The following is a 14,237-nucleotide window of genomic DNA, read 5'->3' as shown; positions in this document are numbered from 1 at the left end:
AATATAATAACTATAACATGTAGATTAAATATTAACATGAATTTTAAGATCTATGACCACATTAATATATTTATACTGGTTTAATAGGCTGACCAAATAGTAACATGTTATTTATACCACTATCAATAGTGATTAACAATTAGTAGAATTATTCTCTCTGTGTCAGGCTCTATGCTAACATTCTTTTTTAACTAGCAAACAAAGTAGGCCTCATTGTGGCATTTTCAAACAAAATTGGTTTTTGTTGCTTTTCGTCCACTCCCAGCAGCCTCCGGTCTGCTTCCAGGTCACATATATCTGCTGCCCTCCCACTTCCTCATCACTCTTTTCCCCTTCTGTGGTCCCTTCCAGTTTCATAGCGCACGCTAACACTCATAACCCATGTGGATTACACATCAAAGGCGTGGAGCCACAGGAGCGGGAGTACACACTTGTCTTTCTGAATCTGGGTCACAGGGCTTGATATAATACTTTGCAGACCTACCCCATTTCCTGGAAACTTTATAACTCCATTTTTTTATGGCTAAATCAAATGTCACTGTGTACATAGACAGCATTTTCCTTATCTATTTATATGGTAATAAACATGTTATTTTAAGCTCCTGGGGTGAGGGTGGGAGGGGTGGACACTGGGCGTGTTCTTAATTACAGGCACGCACAGCCATATCTGGCTTTTCACACAGGTGCAGCAGATTTGAACCCAAGTCCTAATGCTGGTGAACAAGCAATGTTACCCATAAACCCATCTCCCAGGCTGCTTGCCTCCACCTCCTAGTGCTAGGAGTTAAGGTGCACTTGAGTCTAGCTAGACTTCTGTTTGTGTGCTGGGCACAGGAACTGTGCTCCTCAGGCCTGGGGGCAGGCACTTCACCAACTGAGATATCTTCCCAGCCCTGGACCACTTTTAACAATGCTTAACGGGGTGTATTTTTCTTTATACTGTATTTAGGTGTGTCTCCATATGTATTTTCGAGTGTTGATGCTGTACCGGAGAGGTAAAGTGGCAGCAGGATTTTGGTATCGCCGTTTCTATGGCCCATCTCCGGGTTTTCTATTTGTAAATGCTTGTCCTTCCTCACCGGCCCAAAAGATGAAGGTCAGGCAGCCTTTAATGTCTTAGGCAACCAAAGAGACGGGCCAGGCGCTGCCTTACTGCTGACTGCTTATAATAAAGAGCTGATGGCCAATAGCTGGGGCAGGAAGTAAGGGGGAGAAACTTCCAGGCAGGCCAGAGGCAGGAGGGACTCAAGCAGAGGCAGGAGAATCAAAGGAGACAAGAAAGCTGAGAATTGGCCCCAGAAAAAGGCCTAAAGCTCTAAACTATACAAATCTCCAACTCTTTTTGGTTTTGGTTTTTCAAGACAGGGTTTCTCTGTGTATCCTTGGCTATCCTGGACTTGCTCTGTAGACCAGGCTGGCCTCAAACTTACAGAGATCTGCCTGCCTCTGCCTCCTGAGCACTGGGACTAACGGTGTGTGCCACCACCGCCTGGCAAGTCTCCAACTCTTTTTTTTTTTTTAATATTTTATTTATTGCCTATAAGTACTTTACAGAAGAAGGCACCAGATGTCATTATAGATGGTTGGGAGCCACCATGTGGTTGCTGGGAATTGAACTCAGGACCTCTTGAAGAGTAGGTGGTGCTCATTACTGAACTGCTAGCAGGATCTGGGGAAGTCCTGCAGTAAACACTCACTGGCCACTTAGGTTTCGTGTTTGGGAACTGCCTATTTCTTTAGCCCACTCAGCAGTTTGGGGATGGCCTGCAGGTCTTTATACCTTCATACATACGTTCTGGGTATTAACATCCTGTCTAAGCATATCTGCCAGGGACTTTTCTTCCATCCTGTAGCCAGTCTGTAGCTCGCTTTGCTGATAAGTTTCCCTTGCTGTGAGGGACTTTTAATTTCATGTATTCCCATGTTGATTTTCTGACTGTTTGCTGGGCTTTTGGAGTCACATTCACAAAGCTCTAACACACCAGCATTCCATTTCCCCCTAATAATTTTAGGATTTCAGTTTTTAAGTTAAGGTCTTTGATACCTTTTTAAAATATGTCTTTATGCAGAGTGAGAGAGGGATCTGGTGTCACCTCCCCACAGGTTGATACTCAGCTTTGATAGAACAAGTTACTGGATAGGCTGTCCCTTGTCCTCTGCATACGCTTTGACACTTTTGCCAAAGACAAAGTGGTTACACCTACATGAGTTTACTTGGGGTTCTCTATTCTGGTCCACTGATTTGCATGTCTGGTTTCATGCTACCACACGTGTCTGTGTCTATGTTGGCTCTGTCATACACTTTGAGACCAAGTATTGTCATACATTAAGAATGAAATCTTATTATTGATATTTTCACTTGCAGTAACAAAGATTAGGTTCTGCAAACTAATTTAATGAATGCTTATAAGCTATTTGTAAGTTCCATGCCCAGGTATTAAAGGTCCAAAGACAAAGCATTTACAGAGTTACAAAGAAGAACCTGCTAATATGTACAATAAGGAAGATATAGAGATGACCTTTAGTTTCCCCACTAGTTAAAACTCTGTGATGAAAATCAATCTAGGTCAAATGCAATGAAACTAAGCTGATAGCATAACAGTCTAGGGGTGGGGTTCGGCTTTATTATTTTCTCTGTAAAGGCATTTGAACTCCGTTTTTAATGTTAAGAACTCTCTTGTTCGTGTTGGCTCCTTGGTCTTTCTTTATATAAAGGATGAAGTTTGTAGAGTCTTAGTGTTGTTTTCTAGTGAAGACATTTGAGATGCACGAGTGGTAAAGAAAAGCTTGTCTGGGGCCATGAAAGGGCAGCGGTAGTAGACATTTTTCTCTTCACTCTCTTCTTCACCCTCATTCCCTGTACACTCAGGAACAAGTCCTCCATTAGGTAGAGTAAAACATTCTATACATAAGTCCTCTCAAGAAAATAACTGTTAAATTATTATTCATCATAGTGCCTGCATTATAACAAAATCAGGCAAGCACTATTTTGAAACAGGAACCCAACGCAGTGTTGTACAGCAATCAACCTGTAGGTTATCAACTTGTTATTATAATGAAGCACAGCAGTCTGTAACAGACATCAGTAATTCAGAATTATATCTACACAGCCTATATACTGTTGTTCCCATATAGTTGGATTCAGGATTTTTTAATAAGAGAGAGAAGAAAGCCGCCTATGAACTATATACAACTGCTGCCAGTTAGCGACCATTAATAAATGATGTTCCACTAACAGCTATGTTGTTTATTCAAGCTGTGGTCCTTCCCTCCGATGTCAGAGGTGGATTTCATACACTAAAAGCTTTGGGGTCTTCAGCCAACAGTTGGTGGAAAGCATCCCTAGGGGAGGAGTCGAGAACTGAGCACTCAGATGGAGCCGACTGTCCTACGGGACCATCTCCTCTTCTAGATTTTTCCCTACACGAGAAACACAGGTTCTCACTTCCGGCTCCTACACAGCCCATACTCAGCGTCAGTCTCCTGTGGTCTTCATGGACTCAGGGAGTCCCACATTCAGTTCTCATTTCAAGACCCTCATCAGATCTCCCACGGTCAAAGGTAAGAGACCAACTAGAGTCAGGCAGATTCTAAGTAAGTTTTAACGAAACACCACACATTTTAACGGAAAGAAGAATATTTAAGACTCCTTAGTTAACAAGCTAGAAGCAGCACACAATAGTAATGTCAAATCCATATACACTGTTTGTGTTCATTTCCAAATGTGAGCGACTTACAAGCTCTGGTGAGTACATGCATAGCAGTTATCATAAGCCCACGTATATACCGGCAGAACTGACTAAACTCTGTAATCTAGAAAAGAGCCAGTCAAGTCATGAGAGAAATGCCTGGGTGGGGGAGGTGTGTGAGTAGAGTCAGAACGGAATAACTAACGGGTGGATATACCAAGTACATTGCCTACATGCATAAAACTCTCAGAGAATTCATTTTTTAATTTTTTAAAACTTCCTCAACACTGCCTTGAGTATCACCAACAGTAATTGCTGGAAGTGAATCTTTAGTAGCTTGGTTTGAGGCCTACTGATGTCTTTGTGTTTATAGAGTGAGGGCAGTGAGGGCAGGACTCAAAGCCTTAAGTTTTCTTTGGTATAAAACATCAATTTCTATTGATTCTCCAAATCCTTATAATTGCTTTTCTCCCATTCAGAAGGGCTACAGGTTTAAAATATTTTCTTCTAACCCTGATTTTTAACTTCTCATTACTGTTGTATCGTGTTTGAATCTCACAGAAAAATGAGTTCATGGTGAGAGATGACTGAACTGCCAACAGCTTAGGAATGAGATAGAAAGCACTCTCTGCAAACTGGAATTTAATCAGTAGCAAACAAAGTTAACTCTAAACACGGCTCGTGCTAATGCGAGAAATCACAGTCAATTTTTATTGCTCAAAGGTCAATTACTCGCTTTGTAAATTATTCAGCCTTTCAGCTCTCTCATATATATATATATATTCTGTGGCTGTTTTCCTTATTATTGGCCATTTCAGTATTTACTGTTACTGCTTTAGAGTGAAAACAAAGCTTCAAAAAGCAAGCCAATTCCTTCGCTGCACACTGGCATCTCCTGTAAGATCTATAACAAAAGTTAGGAGGTTGTCTGTGGGCTACAATTATCTATTCAACTATAAAAAATCACTAAAAATTAGTAGCATTGTAGCAGCTTATCCAAAACAAATCCTAGTTGGTCAAGCACATACTTTACCTCCAAGCCAGAAGTGGAAATTCAACTCAAGAATTCCTAATACTAAGAAACACTGTGATTTCTGAAAGCAAGTATTGAACCATTTGTGGGGAGTAACTAACACATCAGTATGGCTTAGGCTAGCCAGTGAGAGAAAGGTGGCTGCTACCATCACACTACCTCAACTACAATCTATGTTAATAGAACCCAAAGACTTAAGCCTCAGTAGACGGCATTGAGAGAACTGCTTCTCTATGAAACACCATACTAAGTTTATTGACATAATATGCTGGACTTAGAAAAACACCAAGGCAAGTAGTATATTGATCTCATCTAGAGACCTCAAAACAACAAGCATTCAATGTTATTTTATGTACCACTAGGGGGAAATGTTGCCAACTGTACCCGAAGGCCATCAATTTTGTGATGTGTCCAAATTCCAGATGTTAAAATGAAGAACACTGTGCTAACTGAGAATCCATAATACAGTATGTGGTGGTTTGAATGAGAATCCCTCAATAAGCTCTTTCTTCCACCAGTTGCCTTGATCATGGTGTCTTATCACAGTAATAAAAATGTAACTAAGACAAGTACCATACCTATTAATCTCTTTAACAAAGTTCTTTTTTAATATGCATTGGTGTTTTGTCTGCATTCATGTCTGTGTGAGTGTGTCAGGTACCCTGGAAACAGTTACTGACAGTGTGAGCTGCCATGTGGGTGCTGGGAATTGAACCTGGGTCCTCTGGAAGAGAAGCTGGAGCTCTTATCCGGTGAGCCATGTCTCCAGCACTGTATCTATTAATCTTTATCATACAACACTTCCTCCTCTGACAGATCTCTGGTAGGTCTATAGTGCTACAGATATGTTTGCTACATCTTGCCATTGGTAATTAATAAATCCAGGATGCAGAAATTCATTAATGGATACATGGTTGTGCAGCACAAAGAATATACAATGTAACTACAGCAAGATATGTTCTCCCCTCAAGTCTTTGAGAAATATTCCCCAAGAAAGACTTATTACAAAATATAGGAGGAATTTTAACTTAAAACAAATAGTAATTATACAAAATACTATGCCACAATGAATTTAAACTAGAAGTCCGTATTAAAATGATAGCTAGAAAATGTCCCAAGACATTTACATTTTTAAAAAACTCTTCTAAATAATACAAATTGGTAAAAATTTTTGAAGGCTTTTTCTCTAAATGGAAATGAGAATGCAATGTCCTTGTGGTGTCCGTGCTTTTCCCCGCCTTCTAGAGCTCAAGTGTTCTTACATTTTGCTTTGCAGAGTCTGTGTCCTGAGCTCTCTCCACTCTAAGACACGTCCTGCCGGCCTTTGCTGTGATGGAGGAGAGGTGTGGGAAAGCGCAAATTTCTCTGATTTTATTTCTCAACCCGATCTTTTGGGAGCCTATTTTGAAGGCCTTCTCCGGCTTTCACATGCTTTTCATCTACAATGTACGGCAACGCCATTCCACTCCCCTAGGCCTCAGTGTCTGCAGCGGCAGCATCCCCATCCCCAGTTGAATCTTTTTAAGACACACACACACACACACACACACACACACACACACACACACACACACACACACACTGGCTGGTTTTAATCCTTTGGCTACTCCTGTGAGAGTCAGTTACTCCAGGACTTTGGTGCATTTGGTAGGTTGTCAAACCCCATAACCGTGGGGGATCCCTGTACATGCAGATCCCTGGAGTTTCTCAGCCTTGATTTAGTCTAATTTTGATTTCCAGAAAGTCATCAAACCCATCCTTTTTGTACTGATGGTCCCACCGCTGCACTGATGGCTTTAAGCATTACTTGCTTTTCAGGCATCTTTGTCATTATAAAGATAAAGCTGATGACTTCTTTACACATGGGAGCTCACATGTGAAGTCATACTTTAATTTCAAAATAAGCATTTTGAAGGTGTAAAAAATATATGCTTGTTACATGAATAAATAAGGGGACATTTCAGTGCTATGGTAAATTGTAATCATTAATGCTATCAATGTAACCTTGTCTCTTCAGTTGACATTACTAATGTGTCACTAGATGACAACAATAAAAACATTTTTAATTAAAACTAGATTCCCACCACACAGCAACAGTTCCCTTTATGTCTCACACATCACATTCCCATCTGGTTCCTATATATACCAAAGTTGTTTGTTTGTTATGGCTTTACATTCTTTGAATGATTTCTTTTATTTTGGGGGAGTATATCATTTCCCACTTCTCTTTCCTCCCCCTACACCCTCCCATATACAGCTCCATGTTCTTGCTCAAATTTATGGTCTCTTTTTTCACTTATTATATGTGTATGTATGTATGTGTGTATGTATGAACATATATTCCTAAATACACAAATACAACCCGCTCAATCTCTGTAATGTCACTTGAATATGTGTTTTCAGGGCTGACCACTTGGTATTAGATACCCAATTAGTGTGCTCTTCCCTGAGGAAGACTGTTTCTCTCACTCTCAGTATTCCTTGGCTGCCTTGAAACCAAGTTTTTTTTTTTTAATTAAATTTTATTATTCAGATTACATCCCATTTGTTATCCCCTCACTTGTATCTTCCTGTTTAAATCAAGTTTTTAAAAGGACTGTTGAATCAGGCATGGTGCCCATGCTTGTAATCTCTGTACTCCAGAAGTGGAGGTAAAAGAGTGACAAGTTTAAAGTCAGTCTCAGGACATACTGAGTTCAAGGCTACCCTGAGCTACATAGTGAGAATGTCTTTTAAAAAAAATAAATCAAGGGCTAGGAATGTAGCTCAGTGCTACAATGCTTGCTTAGAATTTAGAAGGCCCAAGTTCAATACTCAGAACCATGAAAACAATTTTTATATAGTCTTTGAGATGATGATCAAATAACTAATAAAAGACTACATGCATGGAAAAACAAGTTTAACAGGGAGCCAGTTTAATAAGGAGCTATTGGCAGATCTGAATGTTCCACCTTCTCCTGTGCTAATTACAGAAAGTAAATGTGTTATTGGGGAGCAGGTCTATGTAGTCTGTGGGTACACACCTTATCCTGAAACCAGGAGTCAGGAGGAGCTCTGTTAAGAGCTCGCAACACAGCACCACAAATCACAGCACAGGATCTATACTGAGAGAAGACTCACAGTGCAAGGCACGAAATCACCCCCTAACGCTTCACTTCGAACATCTCAGAAGACACATGTGTGCTGAAAGTACAGCAGAGCACTACCAAGATTGACTACATAATAAACAAATAAGGTGGTTTCGCAAATAATTTCTTTGTCCGCTGCCTAAATGTTCACTCAATACTTGTTACTCATATGAAGCAATTTCAATTAAGTCCTACAAATCAAAGGACATAGGAGAACGTGTAATCCATAAGCTGAAATGCAAATCTTTCTGTTTGCAGCATCTGCAGAACTGGAAGGAGATGGAAAAGCCAAGATGACGTTGCTGTGGCAGTATGGAAACCAGATGTTGACTGCTTTGCTACCCAAAGCACAAGGACTTTCTAAAGCCTGGCAAATACATAAATAAATAAATAAATAAATAAATAAATGGAAGCTGTATGGATGTGTCTGCAATGCCTGGGAAGCAGATAAATGTTTTTTTTTAAAAAAAGCGCCAAAATACAGCTTTAAAAAGGGACATGTCTTGAAAAACAAAAACAAAAACAAAAAAAAAGGACAACAAAGGTGGGAGTACTTCATCAAGCACAACTTCTACCAGGAAGGCATCCATTCCCCTGAGCTTGTGTGTTTCTATGGGGAAATCTCCACAGCCAGGCAAACAAGCCTAGCTCTCTCTGTGTGTCTGTGTCTGTGTCTGTCTGTCTGTCTATCTGTCTGTCTGTGTGTGTGTGTCTCTCTCTCTCTCTCTCTCTGCTCCACTTACATAGAGGTTGCATCGAACACGCTCAGTTCAGCCCCTTCTGAGTTTTCTCTGTGGATTTGTCTGTGACTAGAGAGAGTGTCCTTTTTGAAGCAAGCCTCCCTCTGAGTGGGGGGCTAGCCTGTTAGCTGCCTCAGTGGTCCAGGGAGGGAAGTGTCAGCAAAGCTGCTGTGCTTGACAATCAGCCACACCCCCTAGGCCCAGCGTTTCCTCAGCTAGGATTCTTCTTATGATTCTTCAGTAAAGCGAGTGTGTGTGCACATTGATGTGATTCCTGCACTGGTCCCAACCAGTTCTGCTCTCAAAGGCAAACAGACATTTTTCAATGTGGAGTATTTTACGGGTCCCACACAGGACTGCCTTAAACTCCAATGGTTAAGTTCACAGAGTGCCCCCCATGTGCACATCACAACCTTAGTGGGGATCTCAGAACCCTAAAAAGTCAAGCTTGGCAGCACAGATCTCTGCACAGAGACAGGAAGATTCTAGAGCTTGGTGACCGGTCAAGCCAAAATGGTGACTTGCATGTTCAATGAGAAACCCTGTCTCAAAAACTAAGATGGACAGTGATGAAGGCCACCTGGATTGACCTCTGACCTCCACAAACACACATGTGCACACACACGACATATACACATTCACATACACACAAGACACACATATATAAAATCATTTAGGATTCTGAAATCCTAATTTATATTGGCATTTTTAAAGTTTCTTCTAAATAAATTAAGCTCTTATGCTTTCCAGTCTATCAGATTTAAATGGGTATCAATGTGAGGAAGAGTTATAACAGTAACTCCTGTGTTCGCATCTCCTGTCTAGTAATTACCAACGCCAATACTTCCATCTGTACCCACCAAACCCTCCTTACAGCGTGTTCTGAAACAAATCAGAGCTAGAGCGTCATTTCATCAGGACACTCAGGACCCAGGGCTAGGGCAGTGCTGTTTCAGCAGAAGACGCTTCACATTAGGTGACTGGGGGTGGGGAGAGAAATCCAGCACATGTGTCACCCCAGACACTCCCTACAACAAAGCCAAGGAAGGCGGCGAGAAAACTGAACTTGAAAAAGGGCAAGATCTGGTCAGCACGGAAAGAATATTCTCCACTGTCAGTTTTGTGCAACAACCGGGCTCTCAGCAGCAGGAAGCCTGAGCCTGGGAACAGCAGCAGGGCGAGGGGGTGGAGGAGTCGAGGTGGGGAGTGGGGTGGGGTGTCTGGGAAGCAGGCTTCTGTTGAAGTAAACTGAAGACGTGTCTGCTTCCTGTAGCTTACTGTGGTTTGGGAAACTGATCTGTGTTTGCTCTGTTGCTCTGGGGAGTCCTAACAGCAACACCCTAACTAACCTTCTGTGCAAAGGGTCCGGTTCCTTCTGAGCCCTGATCACAGGCAGAACTGGTGAGAGCAACCACTGAGCTCAGTGTGTGCCTTTTCTTGTGCATCATTCCTGATTCTTATCCCACAGACGCACTTTATATAGATAGTGATAATACGGCGTTAGTGTTACTTTGCTTGGAACGTGGTACTGCGATGTAGAATTGCTCATTCCCTACTGGCAAGATAGAAATCAGAATCAAAACCCCTCAATTAATTGCGATGTCACTGGCTGCTTAAATGTTGAATGGCTGGGTTTTGTTGTTGTTTTGTTTTGTTTTGTTTTTTGTTTTTTGTCTTTGTCCTTGAAGTCAACCTGAGAGTTCATTGCATAATGAATAAGAACACCAGACATGATCATTTGTCCAAATGAATACACTGGATTTCAAAAAAACTGAAAGCCAGCCTTCCCTCTGTGTGACATCTCTCCAAGGCAAGAAACACGGTTTATTTTAACCTTTCCATCCCCTGCCAAGGAAATAAATAGGAGCACCGCACACCGCCAGCACCATAAACACCTCAGTATCTGACACCCCTAAAGGTACTTCTGCACCTAAGGAGTATTAACTTTCTTAACATTTCCATGTGCACGCTCCCCTTGCTGTCTCCTAATGTTTTTAAGTTTATTACTAGCAGGCCTCAGATAAGGTCTACTCATTACAGCTGTTGTACAGACTTCTGAAGTTTCTTTTATTCTATGTATTGGTTCCTCATATGTTTCCCTTGCAATTAGCACTGAAAGAGGCGTCCATCTTGGAGTGTTAAGAGTCTACATTTTGCTGGCTACGCTCCTGTGTCATCACCTCGCATGTGCCTCTACCTCATATGTTCTGTAGGCTGACATACCTAAATCTAAAGATGTCACTAGATTCCAACTGGACCTTTGGTAAGGTCCCCTCATTGACCATCTGTACACACCATCATGAAGCATGACTGAAAACTGTATGTGCTGTCACATAAAGGAGGTCTTTCTGTGGGGACAACCACCAATAATCATTAAATACATGATTTCATTTGAGGAGGCTCATAGTGTGAAATCCCCAAGTATACCTAACACAATTATTTACAGCAAAAGGTAAGTGAAAAGAGAGAGAGAGGAAGAAAGAAAGAAAGAAAGAAAGAAAGAAAGAAAGAAAGAAAAAGAAAGAAAGAAAAGAAAGAAAGAAAGAAAGAAAGAAAGAAAGAAAGAACTAAGGAGAGAAGCATCTGCCCATCCCATCCCTCCGAACGCAGAGCACCCCTGCTAACCCTAATGACTGGAGCTGAGCTGACACTGCCAACCCCACACGCATGTTGTTGACGATCTCCACCCAACCATTAGTTTCCCCCCAAGTATGTCTCTTCTCAGGAATCACAAGGGGACACAAGGTCCCCTCCATTCGCCTTGCCACCGCTCAGCGCACGGATTGGTCTCTTCTTACGGTGCTAAGTAAGCCCAAGTTTTAAGCACTGTTGAGTTGCTCATCATTGAGAAATTGCTGCTCTCTCATTAAGATGCTGCATTAGGGTGCTGGAGAGATGGCTGAGCAATGAAGAACACTGCCTGCCCTTGCGGAGGACCAGGGTTCAATTTCCAGCACCCACAGGACGGCAAACGCTGTCACAGTTCAATTCCAGGGGACCTGATGGCCTCTTCTGACCTTTGTGGTGTGCAGCATGCCAGCCAACTACCCATATACATAAAACAAGTCTGAGGTTCTCTTACACACACACACATACACACACGCGCGCGCGCACACACACACACACACACATCATTATCATCATCACACGATGCTCTGTTAGCACAAGGCTCAATCACTGCTGAGGTTAGCCATGGCTGAGAACTCTGGTGTGTAGGCGCAATGCATGCATGGCATGCCTGTTTCTCTTGTCAACCCTTTATCAGTTTAGCCTGTGGTGGGTACAGAAAAAGCTTTTTTTTCACGCCCTACATATCAGAGGTTACAAAATCATGATATTCCAATTCCATTATTCTTCCTAGCTTGAATTCTCCTATCAGAGTTTTGTTTTTTTTTTTTTTCCTCCCAAATTACTGGTGATAAACCATCTTAGGATGGCTTAAATAAGAAAAGCATAGGTCTTGATTTTGGTCCTTTATCAACTTTCAAATTTATATTCATTCCTTCGAATTCTCCATAGGTAAACGGTGAGTTCTCTTTTTAAGAGCATTATGAACACATGGATTTAGACACGAGTGTGATGCTGCTATTTCCTTATCCACACTCAGTCAGGTGGGTTTGTAAATTCTAGTATATAAATAGTAAATAAATCTTTAAATAAACAAAAAAAAAAAAGAGTTGATCATGTAAGAGCAAAAAGAAAAGAAGATGCCAATCTTCATTAAAAAAAAAAAAAGAATGAAGGCAGTAATTTTGAAATAAGTGAGGGTTTTCTAGCTGAGGAGGAATGATTTGTACCTAGAGATTATGCACCTTAGTGCTAAAAGGTAGATTTTAAAGCTGAAATACAATTATACTAAGTCTGAGATTATCCCAAATTTAATGTTGCTACCCTACCAAGCAGCTACGACCTTCCCACTCCTGTCACCCTCTCAAAACTCACCTTTAGCTAACTGAACAAATGGTAGCTACAGTTCTAAAATACAGTCAGAAGACCAACTACAATAGGAAAAAAAAAGGAGAGTGGCGAGACACACACCAAAAGACATCACCATATTTCAAGTCACTCAACTCCAAGTATATCGCAAAGCAACGCAGGCAAATTCACCACAAGCCACCTGAGAATCCTGGACCAGAACAAGGCTGGTTTTGTTTGGTTGGCATTAAATGGGCTTTAGCAAAATCTATTACAAGTCAGAATTCTAGACTGGAAGACATAAGCTCTAAAACCTTGCTACAAAGTCTGTCAATAACTGTTTGGCTACTGAAACTCATAACAAAAAGGATTCTGCTTATAGCTTTTTCCAGGCATAGTTTCTTTACAAGCTGCCCAAAGGCCACAGGAATATGTTTATGCAATTTAAAAAGTAAATTGCCTAACATTCAATATTGGAAGTATATTAGGTCCGAATAAAGACGTTCCAGACTTCAAGAGGGGACTGACTAGCTGCCCAGCTGTGAGGAGTGTGTTGTCTAAGCGCCTCCAGCTGTGGACTTCAGGCCCAGGTCAAACTCAGACCGGATTAGTTCTGAGTCTCCGGGTACTCAGCAAGACATTAGAATTAGGGGCCTGCTCTGCATGGATGACCCTCAGCAAAAGACTTTTAAGGGAAGTGACACAGCTGTTTCTGTCCAGAGCATGTACCCTAGGGCAATCCTTCCTCCAGAACTCTCCACGGGGCTGACAGGAACCAGGTCTCCTCAGCATCAGACAGTTCCCCTATCCAATCCTGCTTTGTCATTTATTCTTACTAAACGCACACACTTACCACTATTACAGGGTTCCTATGGGAAGCCTGGAATTAAGAGAGTCCGCTCTTTAATTTTACTGCACTGTCTGTGACTTTTCAGTACCCTTTTAAAAATTGTTTTTCTGAGACAGGGTGTTCAGTATGTGGTCCGGGCTGGCTTCAAAACCTGTGATCCTCCTGCCTCTGCCTTTCTACTGCTAGAACAATAGAACAACAGGCATGTGCCTGCCACTTTCCTTGGCTCTTTGCAGCCATTTTGATTACTGATTCCCTGAATGTAGTAAAGGTGAAGGAATATTCTTAGCTTTAAAATACCTTTTTAAGGTTGAAGGAGGGAGGGAGGGAGGAACAAGAAGAGACAAGGAAGGGGATAACAATTGAGATGCAATCTGAATAAATTAATTTTTAAAAATACCTTCTTAAAAGCTGAGCTTGCTTTTGTTCTCAGAGGGCTACCAAACAATACTGTCCTTAAGGTTTGCGCTTTGCCCGCTCCCTAGAAGCACTGTCTTCTGCAGTCCAGTGCTTCACGGGTCATCTGAGTCTTTTCTAGTCATGATCACCATCCTATATAACCTTGTCCGCTTCCTGGAGGAGCAAGGACCGGTCAAATGCGCAGCAGAGCGAGCTGCTCTTAGACTGTGCTATGGACTCGGGTTAGTTTACTGTGTCAGAGCGGGAGCGCTGTGTGCCAATTGCAGCTCAGACCATGTTCTGGAAGCCTCTTGCTGAGGCTTAGCCTTCTTCAGTCATCTCCCAATCAACATGACCCTCACTTCGTGTTCAGAAAATACCAAAGGAGAAGAGAAAAGGCAGCTGTCTGTTAGGTTATATATGGGATTTATTTTGTGTCTTCAAAAACCAATCGAGAAAATTTTCCACTCACTGATTTTAGCT

The 14,237-nt window shown here is 41.7% G+C and overlaps 1 protein-coding gene across 1 annotated transcript in view; it reads right to left on the bottom strand.

Moving 5' to 3' along the window:
* Window positions 1–14,237, bottom strand: part of Wdr41 (WD repeat domain 41) — a 47,806-nt gene that overhangs the window by 27,545 nt on the left and 6,024 nt on the right. The gene's annotated exons all lie outside the window — the stretch shown is intronic.

This window comes from Acomys russatus, chromosome 30 (genome assembly GCF_903995435.1).
Source record: "Acomys russatus chromosome 30, mAcoRus1.1, whole genome shotgun sequence".
Taxonomy (NCBI): Eukaryota; Metazoa; Chordata; class Mammalia; order Rodentia; family Muridae; genus Acomys; species Acomys russatus.
The sequence above is the reverse complement of the archived record's forward strand: the minus strand, read 5'-3'. Positions and strand labels throughout refer to the sequence as shown.